Here is a 26035-nt window from a genome sequence, read left to right on the forward strand (position 1 = left end):
GACCATTTAAAAAGCTAAGACTCTTGCCTGGATAAAAGAGGAAAATCCTCTTTGAGCAATTTGTTCCCAATATTCTATGCTAACAGGGAACTAGTCTATGATAAATCCAAAGAAAACCCAAAAGTATCCTCCTACGCTGAGCAGAGGACATTCATGAACACCTCACAGTCACATTCACACAACCCCAAGATTGGGGTAGCAGTGGAAATCACCAGCACATCTGTGGTCACTGTAGATCTCACGAAGACTGCTGATGTGGCAAAGGTGGGGGAGAAAGAGAAAGAGAGAAAATTTAACATTTTTACTTTGTAATTTTTATATGCATCAGTGTTTGATGATGCAGAAGAAATAGTTGTAATCTCTCCCCTGTCTCTTAAATAAAATAAAAAATTTTGAAAAGTAAGGGCATGAGATACGTATTATCATAAACATTCTCTAAGTCAAAGACAGATGAGTTAGACATATTATTTTTTCCTCAAAAATACATGTCTTTTCATTTTTCAAGTACCTAGAGTCTAGTTGTAGTGAACAAACCTGTGGTATGGACGTTTCTTCCCTGGAATTGAACTGAAGGTGTTAGATGTGAATAGAATGAAATAAAAGACTTTATTCTATAAAATATGCTCCTGGGAAATGAATGCCTTAGCTAAAAATATATTAATCTCTATGGTATAACAAAGTGAGGAAAAAATTGAAGTAGAAATTGATGTCATAGAAGGTTTAAAAATAATTAATCTCTGTGGAATATGATCAGAAAATGTTTTTAGAAGCACTGTAACTTAATATTCTATTGCAGAGTGGGGTGAATATAGTTAGCAATAATGCATTGTACACTTTAAATGGTCAGTAGAAACAATTTTCAATGTTTTCAACACAAAAAATTAATATGATGAATTTTTCAGGTGATAGTTTTACAAATTGCCCTGATTTTATCATCATCATGTCACATATAGAAACAGCACACTGTGACTTATAAGTAAGTATGAGTACTATGTGCCAATGAAAAAGAAAAAAAAAATTCTACATTGGGAAAATATTTGTTTAAATCCAAACTTACCTACTTCCAGAATGTTTGGGTAATTGCACTTCTGTGTCCTAGTATCTGATATGTGAAGCACAGCTTGTATTGCCATTTGAAATTACCACAAAAATCTGATGAACTTTCCCTTTCTCATAAGATTACAAAATCCCTTAGCTTCCAGGAGGGCAGACTGTGTAGAGTCACAATGGAGCTTCTTCAAATACAGTAAAGGTAATGAATCTGCTGGCCAGATAGCTCTAATGGTGGAACACATTTATTGGGCATGAATTGTGTGTTAGAATCCATCTAAATCTTATCTAAACATTATCTTTTTTAATCTGCCTAATAACCAGTCAAGAGACAATTTTGTTTTTATGCATGTCTTGCAAAGGAGGTGATGGAAGCACAATCAGTCGTAATTTGAACAAACTCAAAGTAAGCTGCTGGAAAAGGCCACAGCTTCCTGTTTTACTCACCTACATGACTGTATGAGGAAAGCAGAGATTCAGAGCCAGTTTTTTTTTTTTTTTTTTTTTTTTTTTTCAGTGCTGGGTATTGAACCCAGGGCCTTGTGCTTGCCTTGCAAGCACTCTACCGAGTGAATTATATGCCCAGTCCCAGAGCCAAAGTTAAGACCTGTCTGAGTTAAGACCAGCACAACTGCACCAAAGGAGTGGGTTTGGATGCAGAGAGGTCAAAGAAAGTGCCTGGAGACAGCATGGGAGACACATAGTATGTTGGGAAAAGCTTACAGGAGATCACTGACTGCTCCAGGAAGAATTCAGTGGCAACAGCAGACAGCTCCTCCATCCCCCTTGTCCTTTGTCAGGCAGTGCCTCCTGTCCCTGCTGGAGTTTTGTCCAGTGGCAGCTACCTGGATGAGTGGCATGCATCCTTTCCACTCAGAGAGGGTTTCTGAAGTTAGGCTGCAGGTGCAATGACATTATCATCATTCCTTTGCTTTTCCTTCTTGTCTGACCAACAATCGAAGGAGTGTCATGAACCAGCACAACTTTGATTGGTTCCCAAACTCTAGGGCAGGTGAAAGGATGAGAAATAAAAGTAATAAAGGAAAGAAAGACAAACAAGCAATATAGGAAACTTGTGAGCAGGAACAGCCCAATTAAAAGCTCATGAGTTAGTGCCCATATCTCTCGTAGCTCCAGGCAGCTTGGCATCTCAAGGATATTGAGTACACTCTTCTACCCAAAGACAGCAAACAGCTGGCTTTTGAACCCAAAGCCAGTAAATTCTGTGAGGCACAGAACCCTCTATGAGTAGGGTATCACCAGTGACTGAGCGGTCTCAAACTGGCGAGATACCAGGTTCAAAAAAACCTGTAATTAATTAGCTGCTCCCAACCAAGGAGCAACTGTCTTGTTATACATGCCAAAAGGTAGATTTCTGCAGACAACATTAACTTGCCCTTCTTCCCTGTGTGCCTAAGTGAAAGCCAGTGTGAGTCTACACTTTCTGGTCCAGTGTTTTCTCTATCTATGAGAAATGTTATTGAGATTTTAATTGGAATTGTGTTAAATATGTATAGCACTTTGGACATATATTCATTTTGATAATATTAATTCTGCCTACCCAAGAACATGGGAGATCTTTCCATTTTCTAAGGTTTTCATTAATTTCTTTATTTAGTGTTCTGTAGTTTTCACTATAGAAGACTTTCACCTATTTTGTCAGATTGATTCCCAAGTATTTCATTTTTTTGAGGCTATTGTGAATGCAGTTGTTTTCCTAATTTCTCTTTCAGAGGATTTATCACTTATGAATAGAAACACATTAGAATTATGTGTGTTGATTTTATATCATGCTACATTACTGAATTCATTTATTTGCTTTAGAAGTTTTCTGGAGTTTTTTGGATCCTCTAAATTTAGAATCATGTCATCAGCAGATAGTGATAGCTATCTTCCATTTCACATCCTTTTAATTTTTTTTTTCTGTCTAATTGCTCTGGCTAGTATTTCAAGCATGATGTTGAATAGAAGTGGTGAAAGAAGGCATCCCTCTCTTGTTCCAGTTTTTAGAGGGAATGCTTTTAGTTTTTCTCCATTAAGAATGATGTTGGGGAATAATGGAATATTACTGAGCGATAAAGAATAATAAAATTATGGCATTTGCAGGCAAATAGATGAAATTGAAGAATATCATTATAAGTGAGATAAACCAATCTCGAATAAGCAAAGGACGAATGATCTCGCTGATAAGTGAATGATGATACATAATGAGGGGGGCGGGAGGGAGGCAAAATTGGAGGAAGGAGAGACTGTATAGAAGTAAAAGAGGGGTGAGAGGGTTGGGGGGAAGGAAAAATAACAGAATGAATCAAACACCATTACCCTATGTAAATGTATGATTCCACAAATGATATGCCTCTACTTCATGAACAAACAGAGAAACAAGATAATACCCCATTTGTTTACAATAAAAAGAAATAATGTTGGCCTTGGGCTTAGCATAAATAGATTTTACAATGTTGAGGGATATTCCTACTATCCCTATTTTTTCTAGTGTTTTGAGCATGAAGAGCTGTTTTATTTTGTCAAATGCTTTCTCGGCATCTATTGAAATGATCATATGATTCTTAACCTTAAGTCTATTGTTGTGATGAATTACCTTTATTGATTTCTGGATGATGAACCAACCTTGCATCCACAGGATGAACTCACTTGATCATGGTGCACTCTCTTCTTAATATGTTTTTGTAAGCAATTTGCCAGAATTTTGTTAAGGATTTTTTTATGTTCATCAGGGATATTGTTCTAAAGTTTTCTTTCCTTGATGTGTCTTTGTCTGGTTTTGGTATCAAAGTGATATTAGCTTCATAGAATGAGTTTGGAAGTTTCCCTCCTTTTGTATTTCATGGAATACTTTGAGGAGTTTTTATTAGTTCTTCTTTGAAGGTCTTGTAAAACTCAACTGAGAATCCACCTGGTTCCAGGCTTTTCTTGTTTGGTAGGGTTTGATGTCTTCTTCTATTTCATTGCTTGAAATTGATCTTTCTAAGTTTTGTATGTCCTGCTGATTCAATTTGGGTGGAACATATGTCTCTAGAAATCTGTCGGTGTCTTCTAGATTTTCTATGTAGTTGGAGTATAGATTTTCAGAGTAACTTCTAATTATGTCATGTTTTTCAATGGTGTCTGTCGTGATATTTCCTTTTTCCATCACAAATTTTAGAAATTTGAGTTTTCTCTCTCCTTCTTTTTGTTACTGTGGCTAAGGGTTCATCAGTTTTATATACTTTTTCAAATAACAAACTTTTTGCTTTGTCAATTTTTTGAATTGTTTCTTTTGTTTCAATTACATTGATTTCAGTTCTTATTTTAATATTCCTGTTTCTATGACTTTTGGCATTGATCTTCTTTTTCTAGGGCTTTGAAATGTAATGTTAGATCATTTAGTTCTTGACTTTTTATTCTTTTCTTGAATGGACTCCATGCAATAAATTTTCCTCTTAGTACTGCTTTCAGAGTGTTCCAGAGATTTTGATATGTTGTATCATCATTCTAATTTACCTCTAAAATTTTTTTATCTCCTCCCTGATGTTTTCTGTCATTCATGCTTCATTCAATAGCATATTAGTAATCTCCAGGTGTTGGAGTAGTTTCTATTTTTTATTTTATCATTGGTTTCTAATTTGATTACATTTTGATCAATAGAATACAAGGTAGTATCTCTATTTTTTAATATTTACTAAGGTTTCTTTGTGGTATAAAATATGGTCTATTTTAAAGGGAGATCCATGTGCTGTTGAGAAAAAACCATATTTACTCATTGATGGATGGAATATTCTATATATGTCTGCTAAATCTAAATTATTGATTGTGTTTTTGAGTTCTATGGTTTCTTTGTTTGGTTTTTGTTTGGAAGATCCATCTAGTGGTGACAGTGGTGTGTTAAAGTCATCCAGAATTATTGTGTTGGTCTATTTGATTCCTGAAATTGAAAAGGATTTGTTTGATGTACAGGGATGCACCATTGTTTGTGGCATAAATATTTACTATCATTATGTCTTCCTGATTTATGGTTCCCTTAAGCAGTATGAAATGTCCTTCTTTATCCATTCTAACTTTGGCTTGAAGTTCACTTCATCTGATATAAGGATGGAAACCCCAGCTTTTTTACTAAGTCCATGTGTGTGATGCTTTTCCCCATTCTTTCACTTTTAGTCTATGGATGTCTTTTTCTATGAGATGAGTCTCTTGAAGGCAGCATAATCTTGGGGCTTTCTTTTTAATCCAACTGCCAGTCTATGTGTTTTACTGATGAGTTTAGGCCATGAACATTCAGGGTTATTATTGAGATATGATTTTCATTCCCAGTCATTTTGGCTTATTTTTTGATTTGAAACTTGATTTGGTTTCTCCTTTGTCTTTTCCTTTAGGGTAGTTCCTCACTTTTCTGAGTTACATTGTTGTTTTTTATTTCCTCCTCATAGAATATTTTGCTGAGAATGTTCTCTAATGCAGGTTTTCTACTTGTAAATTCTCTTAACTTTTGTTTATCATGGAAGGATTTATTTCATCTTCAAATCTGAAGTTTAGTCTTGTGGGGTATAAGATTCCTGTTTGGCTTTCATGTTTTTTCAGAGCTTGAAATATGTTGTTCCAGGAACTTCTACGTTTTAGGGTCTAGGCTGAGAAATCTACTGATATTTTTATTGGTTTCCCCCTATATGTAATCTGATGCTTTTCTCTCACAGTCATTAAATTCTATTTTTATTTTTGATGTTAGGCATTTTCAGTATAATGTGCCTTGATGTGGTTCTGTTGTAATTTCATACATTTGAGTTCTGTACACCTCTTGTAGTTGATTTTCCATTTCATTCTTTAGATATGGGAAATTTTCTGATATTATTTCATTGAATAGGTTGTTCATTGCTTTGGTTTGTATCTCTGTGCCTGCCTCAATCCCAGTAACTCTTAAATTTGATCTTTTCATGATATCCAATAGTTCTTGGAGCTTCCATTCATGATTTCTTACCATCTTCTCTGTTTGGTCAACTTTATTTTCAAGACTAAATGTTTTCTCTTCATTGCCTGAGGTTGTGTCTTCCAAGTGATCTAGTCTGTTGGTGATGCTTTCCTTTGAGTTTTTATTTGGTTTATTGTTTCCTTCATTTAGAATCTCGAACACTTTGTTGAAACAATCTTTTGCTTTGTGCATTTGTTCTTTCAATTCTTTATTGGTGTGATGGTTCATTTCTGCATTTGCTCTCTTATCTCATCCTTTGCTTCATGAATCATTTTAATTATTTGTATTCTGAACTCCTTTCTGAACTTTCTTCTACCATGCTGTCATTGGTTTCAATTAATACAGAATCTTGGTTTGTTTGGAACATTTTCTTCCCTTGTTTTTTCATGTTGTTCACATATCTAGCAGTTTGGATCTGGAGTATTGCAGTTTCCCCTCTATAGGTTTATAGTGACTCTGCAGGTTTCCAAAACCTCTTTTTTAAGGAGGAGGTCAATATTAGCAGTACCTAGTATAGACAATATGCAGCCCAAACCACATCGTCCCCTATGAACACATTAACAGTTTTATCATAATAAATATAGAGAAACAGTTTGATTTTTATCTACAGTATAACCAGTGGCTTTGCAATGAGGTCTACAGTTTCTAATGGAGAACAAAGAGGATGGGGAGGGGTGTAGGATGTAACTGTTAATGAGATAAGCAAAGACTATGTAGAAGTATTAGATCACACAAGAATGAAAACAGAATCAAAAGAAATTGGTTGTTAACATGGGAAAAGAAAGAAAGAGACTGTGAGGAAACCAGTAAACAAAAGGAAACTAGAGAGAGCAAGAAAAAAAAAAAGAAATAAAAACTTCAAGATTTTCAAAAAGGAGAAAAAAATCTACGCTGTAACAGTCATAGTCTATTCAAACCTCCCAGTCTTCAGTAGCCTGATGCATAAGAGGTCCCTGACAATGAGTTTCCAGTCTCTAGCAGGCATCTCAGAATGGGATTTGCCCCACCTAAAGATGGCAGCTTTGGCTTCCAGGATAACTCAAGACAGTTTTACTGGCTTCCAAACCTGTTGGTCAATGGGAAGCTGCAGGGCAAGGTGTAGGTGTGGAGTTGATGTCCTGTGCCACTGTTTGGGTAGGGAGTCCTGGAGGCAGAGGGTGGTTGATCAGACCAGGGGTCTGGCAGGTCCTGACTGTTGTCCCAAAATGACAGCAGCCATGTGTAACCAAACCTGCAGTACTGTGACAATGGACTTCCAGGCAACAGTGGGCAGCAGGTCATCCACTGGTGCTTTGCTTGTGGTCTGCAGGCTACTGGCAGACAATTGGCAGGTGAGCCTCAGGTGGTTGATGATGGTTAGGTGAAAGCCAAGCAATCGGCAGGCAAGAGGCAGTTAGACGGACCAATGGTGGATGATAGGCGTCAGTCAGTGAGCAATCTGCACTCACAAAGTAGGCGATATGCTTGTAGACAGCAGGTGATCTTAGTGGACAAATGGGGTAAACAGCAGGGGATGGATAAGCAGCAAAGACTGCCTCACAGAGAAACAGATATTCCTCTGGTTGAAACTCGAGTTATAGAGAAACAAGGAACGCAGCCTCCCTCTAACCTGCCATCTTCAAAAGGACTTTTGACCCAAGTGGAGAATAGGCTGTATTAGGGTCTATGACCTAGGTGTTAACTTCCATTTTAGCTTAGACACCAAAGAGTATTTTGTAAACACCTCAAGATGTATTCAGGAAGAGAGCTCTCAAAATTAACTAATTTTCATTCATATAAAAATCTATATACCGATTTATGGTACATATGAGACATGTATAGCAAGTTTTTTCTTTTCTTTCTGAAATAGTTGTAAATGGACCTGAAATCAAATATTTACATGAGTTTCACATTTTTTCGTGGATCAGAATTGAATTGCATTGATATCAACTTTGAATAAAAAGAAAAAGTCAAAAAAATATCCCAGTTACAATATTAGGAAAATAATATTTTCCCAATTTCCTAAGAAACCTTTATAAACTTACTTGTCACAGAGAAACATGACACTGCCCTCCTGTTTCTCTGTAGGCTGAATATAACTGTGACACCAAAGATCTTATATCTAACTCTGTAACTCAGGGGACTGTTACTCTAGAGAATCAACAGCAAATTATCCCTTACAAGCATCCAAAGAGTCAAATAATGTAAATGTCAGCTCTCTTATACCATCCTGAATAACTGGACTTTTTTTGAAATCACACAGAAAAATTGCAGCATGATGTTAACTATGATACTTTGTTTATATATAATTAAAATGCCCTCTATAATTAACAAATTAAAATAAGAGATGAAACATAAAATCAATGTATGTCTTTAGATTTGGAAGGAAGCATATAGTAGATTCAGGCAGGTTATTCTAACCAACCTACAAAACTCACCAAAATGTGGTCCCTTTTGAGTGGGTCCCATAACAAGAGAAAACTCTGTAACAAGTTCAGTCCACCATGCTGGCTGTTGAATTATTTGGGCCACATAAACCAGTGTATATGATTGTCCTTGAAGGGTCCATGGCAGATAGATGTTATCGGTATGTTTGCACAGGCCACATAATCAATTACAGATCAGACTTTAAGAATGTTAAGGCAAAACAGTGATACTCACCTTTTAAGAAACAGCATTTGGTGGAATGAGACAGACATCATTACCCTATGTATATGTATGATTACCCAAATAGTATGAATCTACATTGTGCACAACCATAGTAACGAAAAGTTGTACCCCATTTGTGTACAATAAATCAAAAGGCGGTCTGTAAAAATTAAAAAAAATAATTTAAAAAACCTGCTCCACAAAATAAATAAATAAAAGAGATACCTATTTAAAAAAATAGAAATAGCATTTGTCATTTTAACAGATTGTGCTAGAAACAGTGATTGGCAAGTGGTCCCCAAGTTACCGTGCAAACTTCACTTCCCATTTTGAACAGGGTGTCGGTGACCCTACCAATCCATCATATTAGGTATGTGCAGCAGTCAACTGCGCTCCTTTCCTGAAGTCACAATTAAGGTGGAACCAATATCCAGGGTTCATACTCTTGCTTCCTTCTGCTCAGCCTGAACTCCTTAGCTCAAGAGTCCATGAACTCATTCCCTTAACAACTTGATCATGAATGAAGCATTGAGAGCTTTTCAGATGATTCTCCACGATATACGCTGGCACAACATAAAGGTCGACTGCTGCAGCACCATCATCCTGCTCTGGGATGGTCCTGAAGGACAGCAGTGAAAGAAAAAATAGTTACCTTAAGAGCCAGAAATCTAAAATGGGGGTCATCTTTTCAAAATTGGCTGAGACAAGATCCATGGTAATATTTTAGAAGGATGGAATAAAAAAATCCAGAATACTATCCTCTGGAATGTGCTTTATAGGCAAAATATATAGACTCTGCCACCAAAATGCATTGTGGTTTCTGTAATATTTTATGAGACCAGGATATATGAGCCTGGAGTGTAAAGGAAGTGGCTCTTCTACCTATTGCTGATCCAGCTGCTGAAAATTGCTTCCTGTGAGTGAAGCCATGAACTCCAGTAGTTAGGAGGTCTCTTCTCTCCAGGGATACGCTCCTTCTGGGGAACACAGTAAGCAATGGAAGCATTAAATCAGAATTGTGACTTCCTTGACCAAGAAAGTGCAGTACAAGTACCTTGCAAGATTCCGGAGGGAAGCAGCAGGATGTCTTGTGGCTTCTACTTTCACTCTCTTTAAACTCTGAGAGTGCCACATAAGGAGGCCAGTGGAACTTACAAGCAGGTAAGTGGCTGCTGGAGAGCACAGAGGCAGCACCGCCAACAGCCAGCACCAGTTCACCTGACATGAGCAGATGCCATCTTGGGGTGACAAAGTGTGAGCACAGGTTGTGTTCCCATAAGTGCTGCACTGTGCAGGCACCCTAGTGATACTGGCAGAAGATCTAACCAGTCAGCTTGCAGAATGGCAAGAAATACTTTTTAGTTACTGAGTTCTGTTTATTTTTTCCCCCTCATTAAATAATAACTGAAATTTATTTAGTAGAGGGCTGCACAAAAGCATGCACTGCCCCAGCTAAGGAACAAAGAAACACTGCCAGTAGAGAGAGGGGCTTCAGGTGGCGCTAGCGGGGCTGTACTTTCCACTCCTAGGCCTCTGCAACCTCTTGCAGGATGCTGCCTCTGCTGCACCGAAGTTCCCCAGCGTTGGGCGCCACCCCTCTGCTGTGGCAGCTGCTGCAGTCGGCACTGCGACTGTGCGTTTGGTCCTTTGTACTGCTGTCCATGGAGCCAGGTTCCATCTTGGACGCGGTGGCCCGGCCTTCTGCAATGTCCGGGACCCTGCGGCTGCTGCTGAGGCTGCTGCGCGCTGCACGTGGATGGAGAAAAAGCTTTTGTTGAATGCCTGACGGATGAAATAGAGGAACCGGAGCCCAAACTGACATCCACTTGCAATTTCGTGGTTGAAGTTAGGAAGAGTGATGGAAAGAAGTCCCTTGTACTGGACGTCACAGGAGGAGATTGGACAAGAGGAGGAAGATGAGAGCAACATTTTCTGTGTTAAGAAAGTTAGCTTTAAGGCCACCGGCGAGTCTGAATGGAAGGACTCTAATTATACACTGGACACAGAGTCCCTGAACTGGGCCTGGTATGACCACCTATGGGTTTCCTTGCAGACTGAGAGGTGGACGACACTTTTGCAGATGAGTTGGTGGAACCCAGCACAACTCTGGAGCACCAGGAGTACATTACTTTTCTTGAGACCTCAAAAGTTTCGTCAAGAGCCAGTAGAGCAATCAGAGACACTGAAGGCTTTAATTTTATTGTGAGCTTTGACCAATGAACAAAATCTACTCTGACTGCAGACTGTGTGCTTCAAAGTGCTTATAATTGTAACATCATGGGTAAAATAATAAGAAAATTTAAATTATTGCTGTTATGCTCTCATTTACTATTCATTTGGGAGTTTTCCTGTACAAATTTATTATTTCTAGATTTTTGTATAACATAGATGGGCAATAAAATTCTTTTATCTCCTCAAAAAGAAAGAAAGAAAGAAAGAAAAAGAAAGAAAGAAAGCAGGGAGTCCATAGGGTTGAGAGAGGACAGCAGTAGAAGTCACAGGGGGAAAATTCTAAGTTTACTCTGTCCCATATGGTAGCACTCGCCACAGGTGGCTTTTGAGATCTTGAAATGTGACAACTCTGAATTCAGGTGTACTGCATGTGTGAACTTCACACTTTTTAAAACTTAGTAAGCAAAAGAGAATGTAAAGTATTGTAAATTTATTTTCTGATTTTATGTTGATGTTACAATATTTTACATATATTAGTTTAAATAAATATCATTACAGGTAAAATAACTAAAATTTGTACTAAGTTGCAATTTCAATGAATTCATTGGTTTAAAAAATAGTTGTAATATGCATGTGGTGGGTTTCAAAAGCATCAAGTGTATTGGAAACCACATACCCACACTTGCACACATGCACACTTACATATTCATGTATACAGACAAATAGAAATTGGAATATAAATAAAAGTACGTAGGTCATTTCTCGTCATTAGAAAATCATGGAAAACAGATACAATTTTTCAAAACTGAGGTGAACAAATACCTACATACCTTATTCCTTTTACACAGTCAGTGTGTGTACTGATGTGGTTATATTTTCATAAATAATATTTGACCAGGGATGTGTGGTGTGTGTGTGTGGGGGGGAGAGAGATAGAAAGAGATAGAGACTGAGAGAGAGAGAGACAGAGAGAGACAGAGAGACTGAGAGACAGAGAGACTGAGAGAGGGAGAGAAAAAGGTGAGGGAGAGAGAGAGAGAGGGAGGGATAGATTTAAAACAACTAAAACATAAAACAATTCACAGTGAGCCATTCTATATTAGTAGGTCTCACGTAATGGAATCATTTATGGTTTGTTTCCATTCTAGTGGAATTAGAGAAGAATACAATATTGGTTTTCTCTAGATTCATGGATGAACTCACTGTTCTCTATTCTTTCATCTAATTTGCATAATGTATCCAAAGAGCTAATACATTTAACTTTGCACATAGCTGACTCTATGAAACCTGATTTTACTTTCTATTTGTTTCTGTGAGCTATTTTGTAATTCCTTCTAGATGTTAAATGATATTCTATTGTACTTATTTTACATGTCAAACAAAGTTTTAAGCCTTTTTTGATTGATGATGTTGATCGAGAGATTTAGACTTCTCTGCAGTTTTCTGAAATGGTATGATGACTCCTCTCGGGTGTGGCCACCACATGGTGCTCTTCACAGGAACAGGGACTTGCTCCACACCTGCTTCAAGAGACTGCTCTCCACTTTCTTCCTGCTTTCCTGGGTTGAGGTCAGGCAGAGGAGTGGAGGGCTCTTTTTCCATCTTGTCATGGAATGGTAGGAGCAGACGCTCTTCCTCTCATTCAGGTCACCTGATTGGCTTGTGCTCTTGCCTCCTCCCAGTTAGTGGGTTCATCAGTGTCTTGACTAGTGCTTTTATTTACTAACATTCTGTGTGTATACCTTCTAGGAGTTAAACTTAAATAATGTTTATACAGTTGCCATGCAATGCCAGACAGCAAGCACACCTGAGCCTCTGATCTGTTTCCTGATAACTTATTTTCTTCTTCTTTGCCCATTATGGGAGGAGTATAGTTACATATGTAATATGAAAATGTTGTTGAACTTTTGTACATTGTTTACTTCATACAAATAACCTTCATTTTAACATTAGCCAATTTTTGATGAATTAAAAAAGTTCACACCCATTGCTTCTCAACATTCATACAGTTCAACCTCTACTGTTAACCCTGCCATCCATTGAATAAAAAGAAAACTAAGAACATTTACCATATGCCAGAGGTAGTTAAAAAGATAGAAAGTTAAATAGCATCAGAAATACCTCGATGACAGCATTGATACACACCTTATATATTTTCCAGAATTTTGTGAGTAAACACGCATTATCAAAATTAAATTTGATGAAATACTGTGAGGTCAATAATATTAGTCAAAATTAGGATGGAAGAAACTGAGGATTGAAGAAGTTAAATTTTGACAAACTAAAAACTCAGAGTCAAAGTACCAAGTCAGGCTTTCATGAACTCAAGCATATTGTATTTCAAACGTTATTATAGATAAAGGACACAAACTTCATTGAAACAAGTGAATACAATTTAGAAACTAAAATATTAATGCAGCTACAAAGTGTCAGTGGTATACATCAATCAAAAATGAATGAGTAGATATGATTTAGAAAAACAGTTTCCCTATTTTCCTGGTGAATTATTTGAATGCATAATTTTATTGAACCTAACACATGAAATATAGGTGAACATGAACACCAGATCTGCAAATTTATGTTTCAGTTATTTGTGCCTTTGCTTTGCCTCCTTCCCACATTCTAAATCACCCTTTCTATGCTAAATGAAATTTGCAAACAAAGAATATTTTATCAGACCAAAGATACAAGCAAAGAACTTGAACAGAGGTTAGAAATGCACTTGTTTCATCAATCATTTCATCTACAATGAATTGCAGTGTTAGTACGAACAAAAAGAGAAATCATGCAGTGAAAAAAAAAAGACAATTCAGAAATTTTGTTGCCCATAATAATGTTTTCTAAATGGTTACAAATATGTATGAGGGAGAGAGAGAGAGACAGATATAGAAGGATTAATTATCTACTAGGGATCAATCTAAGTTGATGCTTTCAGGCTCTATAATTCAATATTCCTAAATTATTTGTGAAATTATTACTATATTCTACATGAAATGAGATATTATCTTGGGTTCAAACAATACTGAACATCTGGATGACTGAAGTAAAAAGGAAAAAATAGTAAATAATACATATATATATATATATATATATATAAAATAACAAAACAAAACAAAAACATACATGATTGAGTATGTACATATAGATTTGTCATTCTATGGGCACACTCTCAATGCTATCATCTTCATTATAAAATTACAGAGATTCTTTTCTGACAAGAATCATAGATTCATGAATCATGGAAACTGATATAATATTGTGATTCTTATGTTCATCTTTAACTTGCAAAGATTTTATACCAAACACAATATGTGTGTCTTAGTAGGCCATTAACCATATTCATTTTAACATTACTGATTATTTTAAAATTTAAAAAAGGGGCTAAATTTTTTGAAGAATATTTAAGGCCACAGTTGTAAATTAAAAAGACACAAATATAAATAAATCAGAAAGACTCACTCATGACTGTTTAACTCATTCCTCTTCTCTCCACTCCAATGCTACAGCCCACGTATCACCCCTCCAGTTACCTCTGCTTTGCAGCCTGAGTCCTGCCAAGCTCACATTCTCTAGGAATGTGTATTAGAGCTGAGAGCTTTTCTGAGGAGCTTCATTCACATCCTTGTTCCTCAGGCTGTAGATCAGGGGTTCAGCACGGGAATCACCACAGTGTAGAAGACTGTGGTCACTTTGTCAATGTCCAGACTAGTGCCAGAATTGGGCTGGCAATAAATAAACAGAATTGTTCCATGGAAGACGACTATGGCTGTGAGGTGGGAGGCACAGGTGGAAAAAGTTTTGCGCCTCCCCTCTGCAGAGCGCATCTTCAGGATGGTGATGAGGATGAACAGGTAGGAGGTGAGGATGATGGTGATGGTAATGACCTCATTGAAATTGACCACAATGAAGAGCAGCACTTCATTCACAGTGACATCAGAGCAAGCAGATTTAAGAGTGGGGGGAGATCACAGAAGAAGTGGTTAATCACATTTGACTTATAACCTGGGATCTCAAGAGTTAAGCACAAGTGAACGAGAGCAGACACTGATGCTAAGAGGTAACAGCCAGAGACTAGCTCTGCACAGAGCTTCTGGGACATGATGACCATGTACAGCAATGGGTTGCAGATGGCCACAAAGCGGTCATAGGCCATCACTGCCAGCAGGAAGATCTCTGTGACCACACAAGTGAAAAACAAATAGAATTGTACCATGCAGGCTGGGAAGGAGATGGCTTGTCCTTGGTAAAGATGTTGGCCAGCATTTGGGGCACTGTGACTGAGGAGTAGCAGAAGTCCACAAAGGACAAGTGACTGAGGAAAAAGTACATGGGAGTGTGCAGGTGAGGGCTGAGCTGGATCAGTGCGACCATGCCCAGGTTGGGCAGAACTGTGGCTCCATAGATGAGAAAGAACACCAGGAAGAGAGGGACTCTCAGCTTGGGGACATCTGACAATCCCAGGAGAATGAACTGTGTCACAGTGCTGAGTTTCTTCAGTCATGTACCCACTTTAGATGTGTCTAAGGAAAAGAAAACCTAAAAATTATTTATTTATATATTTATTAATTTATTTTTCAGACTGCATTTTGATTCATTGTATACAAATGGGGTACATCATTTAGTTTCTATGGTTGTACACATTGTAGATTCATACCATTCATGTATTCATACATGTACATAGGGTAATGATATCTGTCTCGTTCCACCATTTTTCATACCCACCCCTGATTTCCTTCTACATAATCTAAAGTTGCTCCATTCTTCTCTCATTCCTCAACCCCTCAACCCCATTATTTTTCATCATTCACTTATCATGGAAAACATTCAGCCTTTGGTTTTTTTGGGGATTGACTTATTTCACTTAGCATGATAGTCTCCAATTGCATCCATTTATTTGCAAGTGCCATAATATTGTTCTTCTTTATGTCTAAATAATATTCCATTGTGTATATACACCACAGTTTCTTTATCCATTCATCTGTTGAAGGACATCTAGGTTGGTTCCACAATCTAGCTATTGTGAATTGAGCTTCTATAAACATTGATGTGGCTGCGTTAAAATTTATACTTTATTATGTGATCCAAATTTAGTTTAGGCTGGTATAAATAAATAAATGAAAAAATAAATACATAGATAATTTTAAAAAACAGAAGCAATAGTATAGTTAATATTATCCACAATGAAATAAAGCATCTTTCATATGAAATTTATCAAAAGTTAAGCACAGCATAATGGAGATTCATAGCGTCTTTAGTTTAATTCTGAGATCACATGAAATCATTAATATTTATAAAAACTTTTATATATGCTTTGATTAGTTTTCAAAATTTCTAACTTGGTATTGAGTCATGAGGGATCATGTTATCATTTTATTTGATCGAACTTTTTTTCTGTATAATATTCAAAGCCATTTTACCTAGCTTATTCTATGATCAATGCTTTAAATATTGTGATTGTAGGAAATAAATTTTATAATCTAGGGTAACATTTTCTGAGTTTCCACTCTGACAGCTGACGAGATAGGCTTCTTTGTGACTATTAACCCACAAGAGTTTATGTTTTATTGATTTATTTTATATGGGAAAGTAGTTAGTTATTATACTCCCTATCATCATTCATTTTTCAAAAATTAGCCTAGTGTTTCAGTTTAATAAGATTGTCTAATGTTGGTCATGGTTCAGGGAATTAGTACTCTTGAGAACAGTCTTCCTATATTGATGCATTTTCCACCTTCAAAAGATGTTTTTGATAACTAATTTTACTCTTTGGACTGTATATCAAGAACTTTTCAAAGAATTGTACAAGACGTAATTGAGAAAAATGACCAAAGCATCACAGCATTGCTTATGATACAAAAATTTTAGGAATGAACAGTCAGGTAGAAGGAAATGTTCAAAATCATAATATATATATATATATATATATATATATATATATACACACACACACACACACACACATATCTGAGAAAATACACTTCTCTTTAAATGACCATGTCAAATAATTTAATGACATAATAATTGACCCTGATAAATTAATACTTTGTGAACAATAAAACTGAGGGACAGCTGTAATATTATGTATATGTAATCATATGCCTTTCTTTCTCTAAATGACCAGGAAAAGTGATTGTCTTTCTCTCAGTGCAAAGTAACACATAAATTTGAAAATGTTTTCCTGTTTTCAAGTTTGAACAAATAAATCAGGTGATTGTTTGCTCACAGAGCACTGCTTTTACACTAGGAATGAATGAAACTACTATGTGACTTTGGTTGGTGACATTTTGGTTGTCACCATAGCAGGTGGCATGTGCTGCTGACATCTAGTAAGGACCCTGCTAAACACTCTACAAGGTACATGACCACCCCTCTCCCTCACCCCCACCTCCAACACAGCCAAACTCCACCAGGATGATACTGTAAGTCATTCCACAGTTGAGAAACCTGCCGATAAGAGATATTCTAATGTGCTTTATACAGAACTAATGTAAGTCTTCCCTTTCCTGCTTCAGGGATGATTCACTTGTATATGTCCCTCCATGGAAGTTCTCATGGGTGTCTCATTGCCACCCTCAGCATTGGGGTGACCATCAGGATCCTCTCCATGCAGACTTGACCAGGTTGCACAGATGGACATGTTGTAAGAGAGATGTGAAGGGAGGGTGGAAAAGGCATTTATCCCCCTTGTTCACATTGATTTTCCTCTCTTGCTGGCATTTCTTATGAGATATGTGCTTCTGCAGATTAAAGTGTTCCCATTTCCCATTGAAAATGTCCTTTACCTCAAAAGGAGAAGTATATTTTCTTAAAGGAATGATTAAAACTTGGCATCTCTCAAAGGATTCTTCAGAGGAGAAGGGAATAGTACACAGATTTAAAACAAAATCTGTAATACTATTTTCCTCCTTTACACATCATTCTTCTATCATAAAAGAAATCAAGTTTCTATTTCCCAGAAAATATTATTCATGTCCACACCCGGCAAAGTAATGAGCATGTATTCCAACCCACCGAGGAGTAGATATTCAATTGCTTTGCCTGTTTCTGAAGATGTTATGATGGAAAATGTCATAGACTTAATGGTTCTGGATGTTTCTCTGGGATACATGTTCCCTAAGCTTCTCAACACAATTACTGATCTCTGTGGAACATCCACAAAAAATCAGGAAAACTCTTGAGATTCAAACAATTTTTTCCACTGTGGAATATAAATGGGGAAAATAAATAATGTAGTACACTTTAGAGTTCTGTTTTTTTCATATGTTATTATAGATTAACATCATCCATTCAGAGTTTCTGATGAATTTGAAACACTGCACCCCTACAGCCATTGCATCTTTGAGATCTAACCTTGGCATTATGAACTGTATGAATAAATCTATTTATTTTAATTTTTTTGAATTATATTTGCTCTTTTTAGTTATACATTATGGTAGAATGTGTTTTGGCATATTATACTACATAATTAGGATTCTATTTTTGTGGATGTACATGATGTAGATTTTACTAGTCATATATTCAAATATAAGTCTAAGAAATTTATGCCTGATTAATTCTCTGTCCTTCCTATTTCCCTCCCCACTCCTTTCCCTTTGGTTCCCTTTGTCTAATCCAGTGGACTTCTGTTCTTCCCCTCCACCCCATTTTGTGGTTGAATATTTGACCTTTTTGTTTGGGGATTGGCTTATTTCACTTGGTATAATATTATGTAGTTCCATCCACTTACTGGCAAATGCCATAATTTCATTCTTCTTTATGACTGAGTAATATTCCACTGTGTGTATATAATACATTTTCTTTATCCATTCATCCATTGAAGGACACCTACATTGATTCCATAGCTTGGCTACTGTGAAGTGAGCTTCAATAAACATTCCTGTGACTGTATCACTGTAGTATGTTGATTTTAAGTCCTTTGGGTATAGACCAAGGAGTGGGATAACTGGAGAGAACTGTGGCTTCATTCCAGGTTTACTAAGGAATCTCCATACTGCTTTCCATAGTGGTGACACCAAAGTGCAGTCCCACCAGCTGTATGAGAGTAACTTCTCCCCACATTCTCACTAGCACTTATTATTACTTGCATTTTTATTTACTGTTCTGACTTGAGTGAGATAGAATCTCAGTGTAGTTTTAATTTGCATTTCTCTTAATTGCTAGAGATGTTGAACATTTTTTCACATTTCTTATGATCATTCCTATTTCTTCTTCTATGAGATGCCTGACCAGTTCCTTTGCTCATTTATTCACTTGGTTATTTGTTTCTTTGGTCTTTAGTTTCTTTAGTTCTTTGTATATCCTGGAGATTGCTTTTCTGAGGTACAGGTGATAAAGATTTTGTTCCATTTTGTAGGCTCTCTCTTCACATTCTTGATTGTTTTCCTATAAGGTGCAGGGTCTCTGGTCTAATTCCAAAGTCCTTGATCAATTTTAAGTTGAGTTTTGTGCAGGGTGAGAGACAGGGGTTTAATTTCATTTTGCTACATATGAATTTCCAGTTATCCCTGCACCATTTGTTGAAGAGGTTATCTTTTCTCCAATGAATATTCACAGTGCCTTTGTCTAGTATGAAATAACTCTATTGATGTGGGTATGTCTCTGTGTCTTCTATTCTGTTTCATTGGTCTTTATCTTCATGTTTGTTCTTGTGTCAATACCATGACATTTTTATTACTATAGCTCTGTAGTATAACTTAAGGTCTGGTATTGTGATGCCTCCTGCTTCAATTTTATCTCTAAGGATCGTTTCAGCTATTTTGGGCCTCTTATTTTCCCAAATGAATATCATGACTGCTTTTTCTATTTCTATAAAGAATGTCATCAGAAATGTAATAGGAATTGAATTAAATCTGTATAGTGCTTTTGGTTGGTAGTATTTCTGTTTTGATAATATTAATTCTGTCCATTCAGGAACAAGGTAGAACCTTCCCTTTTCTAAGGTCTCCTTCAATTTCTTTCATTTATCTTCTTCAGTTTTCATTGTAGAAGTCTTTCGCCTTTTTGTTAGATTGAATACATCTTACTAGTTTTTTTTCTATCTTATACACAACAGTTTCTTCCTGCAAAGTATAGAGTCTGAAGATACATCATTCTCCACAGAAAGAATGGGGACAATGAACATTCATTAGTGAGAATAATAGCCATTTCTCACATTTACTGAGCAATTCCTACATTCCAGGTACTTTTCTAAATCCAACATATTTCTTCTCTATAAAAAAAATGATATCAGTGATTTTATGTCTCTTGCAAATGAAGTGACTGAGGCATAGGCAAGTATAATTTTCCAAAAGTCACACGGGGAATTCCTGGTGGAAATGGGCCACATGCTGCTTGTCAGTCTGCACCACCACAGGACTGTGGGAAGAGCATAGTTGCAAGGGCTTCGGGAGAGCAGAGTCCCTGTGCAATGCCAGAGGCTGTTGTCCTGGGAGCCTCACCAGCTCTCCATGACGGAGAACTCAATGTTCAAACTACAGTCTGTGCACCCCTCGATACAACAAAATTTAAACATTTCATGAAAGTAAGTAGGTACAGATAAGCCTTTCCTAAATTCTCAAAAAACTATCCCTAGATTGATCTGAAGATTTTCTGAATTTAAGATATCTTGGGTTTCCTTTCAAAGCTATCATTCCCACAATACCTTTTCTCCTATTCTTCAAATTCAAGGACTTTCTTTATTCATTAACATCTTCCTCTGGGAATTATTCTAATATGAAAAGAACAACAACCAACAGCCAAAACCTAAGGCAAAAGGGCAACTTGAAATGTTATTCATTAGCTGAAATTCTTTCATCATGACAATTCAAGTCTTTTTTTCCTCTGGTGTACACGAATGTATTTTCATGGAAAAGAACATTTTACATGTATTCTAGTTCATGGGGGACTATTTTGAAATTAGATATAAATTATACAGATGAAAATATTTGCTTAATACCAATTCAGTGTGCTCCTGGTAAACCCAAAAACATTTGTCACATGATTAATTACTACTGAAGAGGAGGTTAATTGAGAGCAAAGTTAAAAGAACACCTGTAAAGACCATGTTTGGCTATGATGCCTAATTCATCTAACAAATGCCACACAGAAAGCTATTTGCTTTTCAAAACCTTTTACTTAAAGACACGTGAAGCATTTGTGAAAGTTGGGTGATTGTTATTGCTTGAAGAGAAATGTAGGCTCACTGATCCAACATATTGGAACAGTCATCAACTTCTTTAATGAGATTCTTACAGTGCAAAAAATAGAATCAAAACTCAATTAATGAAATGGAATAAAACTAAAATGTTTTTCTTCACAGCAAAAAAAAACAAGTAAGAGTATGGAGAGAGAGATTGTGGAGTGGGAGAAAATCTTTGCTACCTGCTGCTCCTCAAGGGATTAATATTTAGAGTACATAAGGAAACCAGAAAAGCCTAGTTCTAAAACTACCAAAATAGTTCAATTAATAAATGGGCAAAAGAACTAAACACACACTTCTCAAAAGAGAAAATGCAGATGTCACACAAATACCTGAAACAAAATCAAAATTTCTAGCAAGCAGGAAAATACAAATCAAATCCACACTGAGAATTCATCTCACTCTAGGCAGAATGACAATTTTCAAGAATACAAATAATAATAAATGTTGATGAGGATATGGGGATAAAGGTACACTCATACATTGTTGGTAGAACTGTAAATTAGTACACATACACTCGGAAATAACTATGAAGACTTCTAAAAAAAGCTAGGAATGGAACCACCATTTGACCCATCTTTCCCACTCCTCGGTATGTATCCAGAGGATTTAAAATCAGCATACTATTGTGACACAGCATCACATCAATGTTTCTAGCAGCACCATTCACCATAGCCAAGCTATGGAATCAACCTAGGAGCTCTTCAACAGATGAATCGATAAAGTGTGGTACATATACACAATGGAGTATTATTCAGTCATAAAGAAGAATGGCTTCATGGAATTGGTCAGTAAATGAATAGAAGTGAAGACTATCATGCTAAGTGAAATAAGTCCAGCCCAGAGAATCAGTCTAAAGTTCCTCCATTCTTCTCTGAGCCCCCACCCTTCCACCCCATTATACATCATCATCCAATTATCAGGGTAAGCATTAGGACTTTGGTTTTTTGGGATTGGCTTATTTCACATAGCATGACTATTCTTTCTACAGCATCAATTCTTTAGTTTTAACATATAGGTAAGAACCTGTAGTACGTTTTCTGTACCAGTTTATTTCACTTAGTTTATTTTTCTCTTCCATCCATGCTGCTGCAAATTTGAGAAATTCATTCTTTTTATGAGTAATATTACTCCATTGTTTTCTTTACATCCCCCCATCCATCAATGGATACTTAGTTTGATTCCATATCTTGACTATTGTACATGGTGCTGCAGGAAATATGTGAGTGCAGAGGTCACTTCCACATACTCACTTCAGTTTCTGATGTAACTGTCCAATAGTGGGATTACTCAATCATATGGTAGTTATATTTCTGGTCTTTTTAGAAAACTCTATGATAATTTCCATAATGCGCTATATTGATTTTGATTCCACCAAAAGTGTGTAAGTATTCTTACTTCTTAGGCTCATTAACATTTGTTACTTCTCCTCATTTAGGTAACTGCTATTCTAAATGGGGTAAGATAACACATCACTGTGGTTTTAATTTATATTTTCTGATAATATTATTGAGCTCTTCAGATTATTTGCCCAGAGTTTATTGCACCATTTCTGGGGTTTGATGAGTTGTTCTAGTCCCTCAAACACTGTGAATATTAATCCCTTTTTGGAGGGATAGTTAGTCCTTATTTTTTCCATGTGGTAGGTTGTCTCTTTACTCTGTTGGTCATTTCCTTTGCTCTACAGATGTATTTTTCTGTATGTTATCACACTGGTCAATTTTTTTCCTTGTCTTGCCTGTGCTTTAGGGGTCATACCCAAAAAACCTTCCACCAGGTCAATGTCCTGATGCATGTCTCTAAGTTTCCTTCTACTACTTTCATAATTTGTGATCTTTGTTTAAGATATTAATGAATTTTCAATTGATGTTGGTATATGGTGAATGATTGGAATCGGATTTAATTTTTTTGTTTCTGCACGTGATATCTAGTGACCCCAGCACACCATGTATTAAAGATTTCCTTTCTCCAAGTTTTTTTTTTTTTTTCGATCTTTGCCAAAAGTCCATCAGCTGTAAGTACATGGATGTATGTTTGTGGTCTCTGTGGTGCTCCTTATGTGTCTACTCATTCTGGTAGCATTCTGATCATATCTGGTACAATTCACCTATGAAGTCATCTATTTGATCCTGAGTGTTACTTTGTTGAGGAAGTTTGTATTGCTGACACAATCTTTGCTGAGGAAGTTTGTATTACTGACAGAATTACTAATGTTCTGTTCAGGTTTTCTATGTACTAATGGTTCAGTTTTGGGTAGTTATATGTGTTCAGAAATTTATCCATTTATTCTAGGCTTTCTAATTTGTTGGTGCAGAGGTGTTTATCATATTTCTAATGATCACTTGTTTTTTTCTGTAGAATAAAGAATTTTGAATAGTTCAATATTAAGAAATAGCAAAAGTTTGAGGAGACAGATACATTTAACCTGATTGAAATATTACTTGATGTACAAATGGTACTCTATTATATCTGCAGATTTTCTGTTTTTCAGTATAAGATAAAAGTAAATTTAAGTTGGATAACATAACTATGATGTGGAGTGGAGAAGGAGGATTGATTTTTTTTTTCAATGAAGGACATGTGGCTTCATGGCCTTTGACACATAATAAATGCAAAGATTATTTATTCTCTTTCCTCAGACCACGGTGGAAATATCCACTGCTACGGGTAATGAAGCCATGATATTTTGGTGTTTGTAGCCATGGAAACACAATCTGAACTAGAGACCAACAATTCCAAGTTCATCAACTGATTTCAAAGTTTTGCAGGAAAAGTACATTAATAAATCCCTATTAGGAAAAAAACATATTTTTTTGATTACATGCTTTTTCTAGTATCAAAAAGATAGGAAAGTAGGTTGTTTGGCTTTCCCTGAGTTCAATGCAGAATATAATTTTTTAAAATTTATTCATATTTTCAAGACTAAAGTTGGAGTATTGGGCTGCAGGTTCCCCACAGAGCACCACTCTTTCCCTGGAGAATTTGATTGCAATGGAACATTTTTCAGTGTCTGGGAGAGTTTAGTTCTCATAACAGGGAGTAAGGGACTACTGATGCCAAGGTGCAAATCTTCCCAGCTCCTCACTATGCACTTCAGTTCCCTCCTGCTATACTATCTAGCCCAGCACAAACACATTTTCTGAATTAATTTCATGGTCCCTATCCATAAAGTGAATAATATGAAGGTGCAGCTTTAAAATTTCTCATTGCATTTCACTTTTGATTCTCACATTATATCTGTATGCATTTATGAGGTGCAATGTGAGGCTTTTATTCTTGTGCATATTGGGTGAAGGTCAAACAAGCTAATGTTCATCTACATTGCCTTTTATCATTTCTTCATAGTGAGTGTATTTAGAAACACTCTCTTCTAACTAGTTGGAGATATATAGTACTTTGTTTTTAATTATAGTCACTCTTTCATGCCAAGCGGCAATGAAACCTCTTCCTACCTAATGGTAAAATCTCCCCTCTCCCTACTCTCCCCAACAATGACAATTGCTCTTTTATTCTTAACTACCATGAAATCAAATGTTTAGTATTCTACACATGAATGAGATCATGGAGATTTTGTTTCACTGTGACTCCTTATTTCAATTAACAAAATTCCTGCATGTCTGGTGGTATGAGATAAATATAGTTAAGTCACATAATATAATAATACTCTATTAAAATGTCTTATTGGCAACATTAAATTAAAACACATGAATGTATCAAGAAAATGTGGTATACATAAAGTTCTACTCAACCATAAAGAAAACGAAATCATCATTTACCTAATAAAGGGATAGAACTGGAGAATCTGATAAGTTGAAAAATTCAGACTCAGAAAATGAAGGATCAAATGTCTTTTCTCATATGTGGAAGCTAGAGGCAAAAAAGGATTGTAAATGGGCTATTCATGAAAAATAGAAGGAGAACAGTAGAAAGAGGAAGGGGATTGTTGTTTAGGGAGGAGGGGAGAAAAAACGATAGGCACTTAGGAATTAAATCACCCAAACTATTCTGGGTGCAAAAATGAATATATTACAGTGAATCACATTTTGTATGTAATTATAAGATGATTTTTGAAATTAAATAATAGGAAGACCAGTAGAATAGAGGATGGGGATCAGTGGGAGGAAAGCAAATGAAGTGAGGTGAATTATGTATTTGCACTGTATGAACATTGTCACAAAGAATATAACTATTATGGAAAATTAAAATGCATTAAAGGTAATAAAAATGAATAATTAAATAAAGTGAAACATTATATATCTTTCACAGGTATGCCATTAGGCTTGAAAAAGTCTTTGTGACAGCTTCTTGGATTTGAGAAAGTGAGTGTAAAGACAATTACATAAGACCCTCCAAAACCCACTGGTTAGAAACAGCAACCATACATTGGATGTGTCAACTGGATAATTTAATGCAGATCTGATCTGGATATGGCAGGTTATAACTTGGTTTATGTATTTGTATAAGACATAAAATATTCCTAACACTACTACATTTAAAATGTTATTTTTTCATGTATGTGGTACTTAGGTTTGAAACCAGAACCTGCACAAACTGATATAACTGACACTTAGCTACATCCTCAGCCATATTTTACATATTATTTTGAAATGAGGTCCTATGAAGTTCACCAGGCTGACCTTGAACTTGTGTGATTGTCTTCCTGCAGTCTCCCAAGTAGCTGGAATTACAAGCATGTAGCATTGTGCCCAGGTCACAGGAATGATTTGATTCCTTTCTAAGAGTGTATATGAGAAGAACATTTTTAGTACTGATAAAGTATGTAAAATTATATCACAATAAAAATTACTGTATTGAGCCCACATGAAAATATACCCCAGGTTATTTTTTCTCACTTAATAAATATGTGGAAATTTATATTTTGCATTGTATTGATGAATATTTGGAATTTTCTCTGGACACATTTAGTAAACAGAGGAAAAGGCAGAGTAAGTTATTCAAATAGAAGTAGTGATAAACCTAAATTTTGATATTTTAATTAGTTATATAATTAGGTGATATATGGTTTTTAAATTTATTTTGAAGATTAT

The 26035-nt window shown here is 36.1% G+C and overlaps 2 pseudogenes; one reads left to right on the top strand and one right to left on the bottom strand.

Annotated features, from left to right (window-relative positions):
- Positions 1–7415: 7415 nt before the first annotated feature.
- On the top strand, positions 7416–10806 carry LOC124959179 (uncharacterized; annotated as a pseudogene).
- A 3586-nt stretch (positions 10807–14392) lies between these two features.
- On the bottom strand, positions 14393–17447 carry LOC124959180 (olfactory receptor 5L1-like; annotated as a pseudogene).
- Between the last annotated feature and the right edge of the window lie 8588 nt (positions 17448–26035).

This window comes from Sciurus carolinensis, chromosome 11, assembly GCF_902686445.1.
Source record: "Sciurus carolinensis chromosome 11, mSciCar1.2, whole genome shotgun sequence".
Lineage (NCBI taxonomy): Eukaryota > Metazoa > Chordata > Mammalia > Rodentia > Sciuridae > Sciurus > Sciurus carolinensis.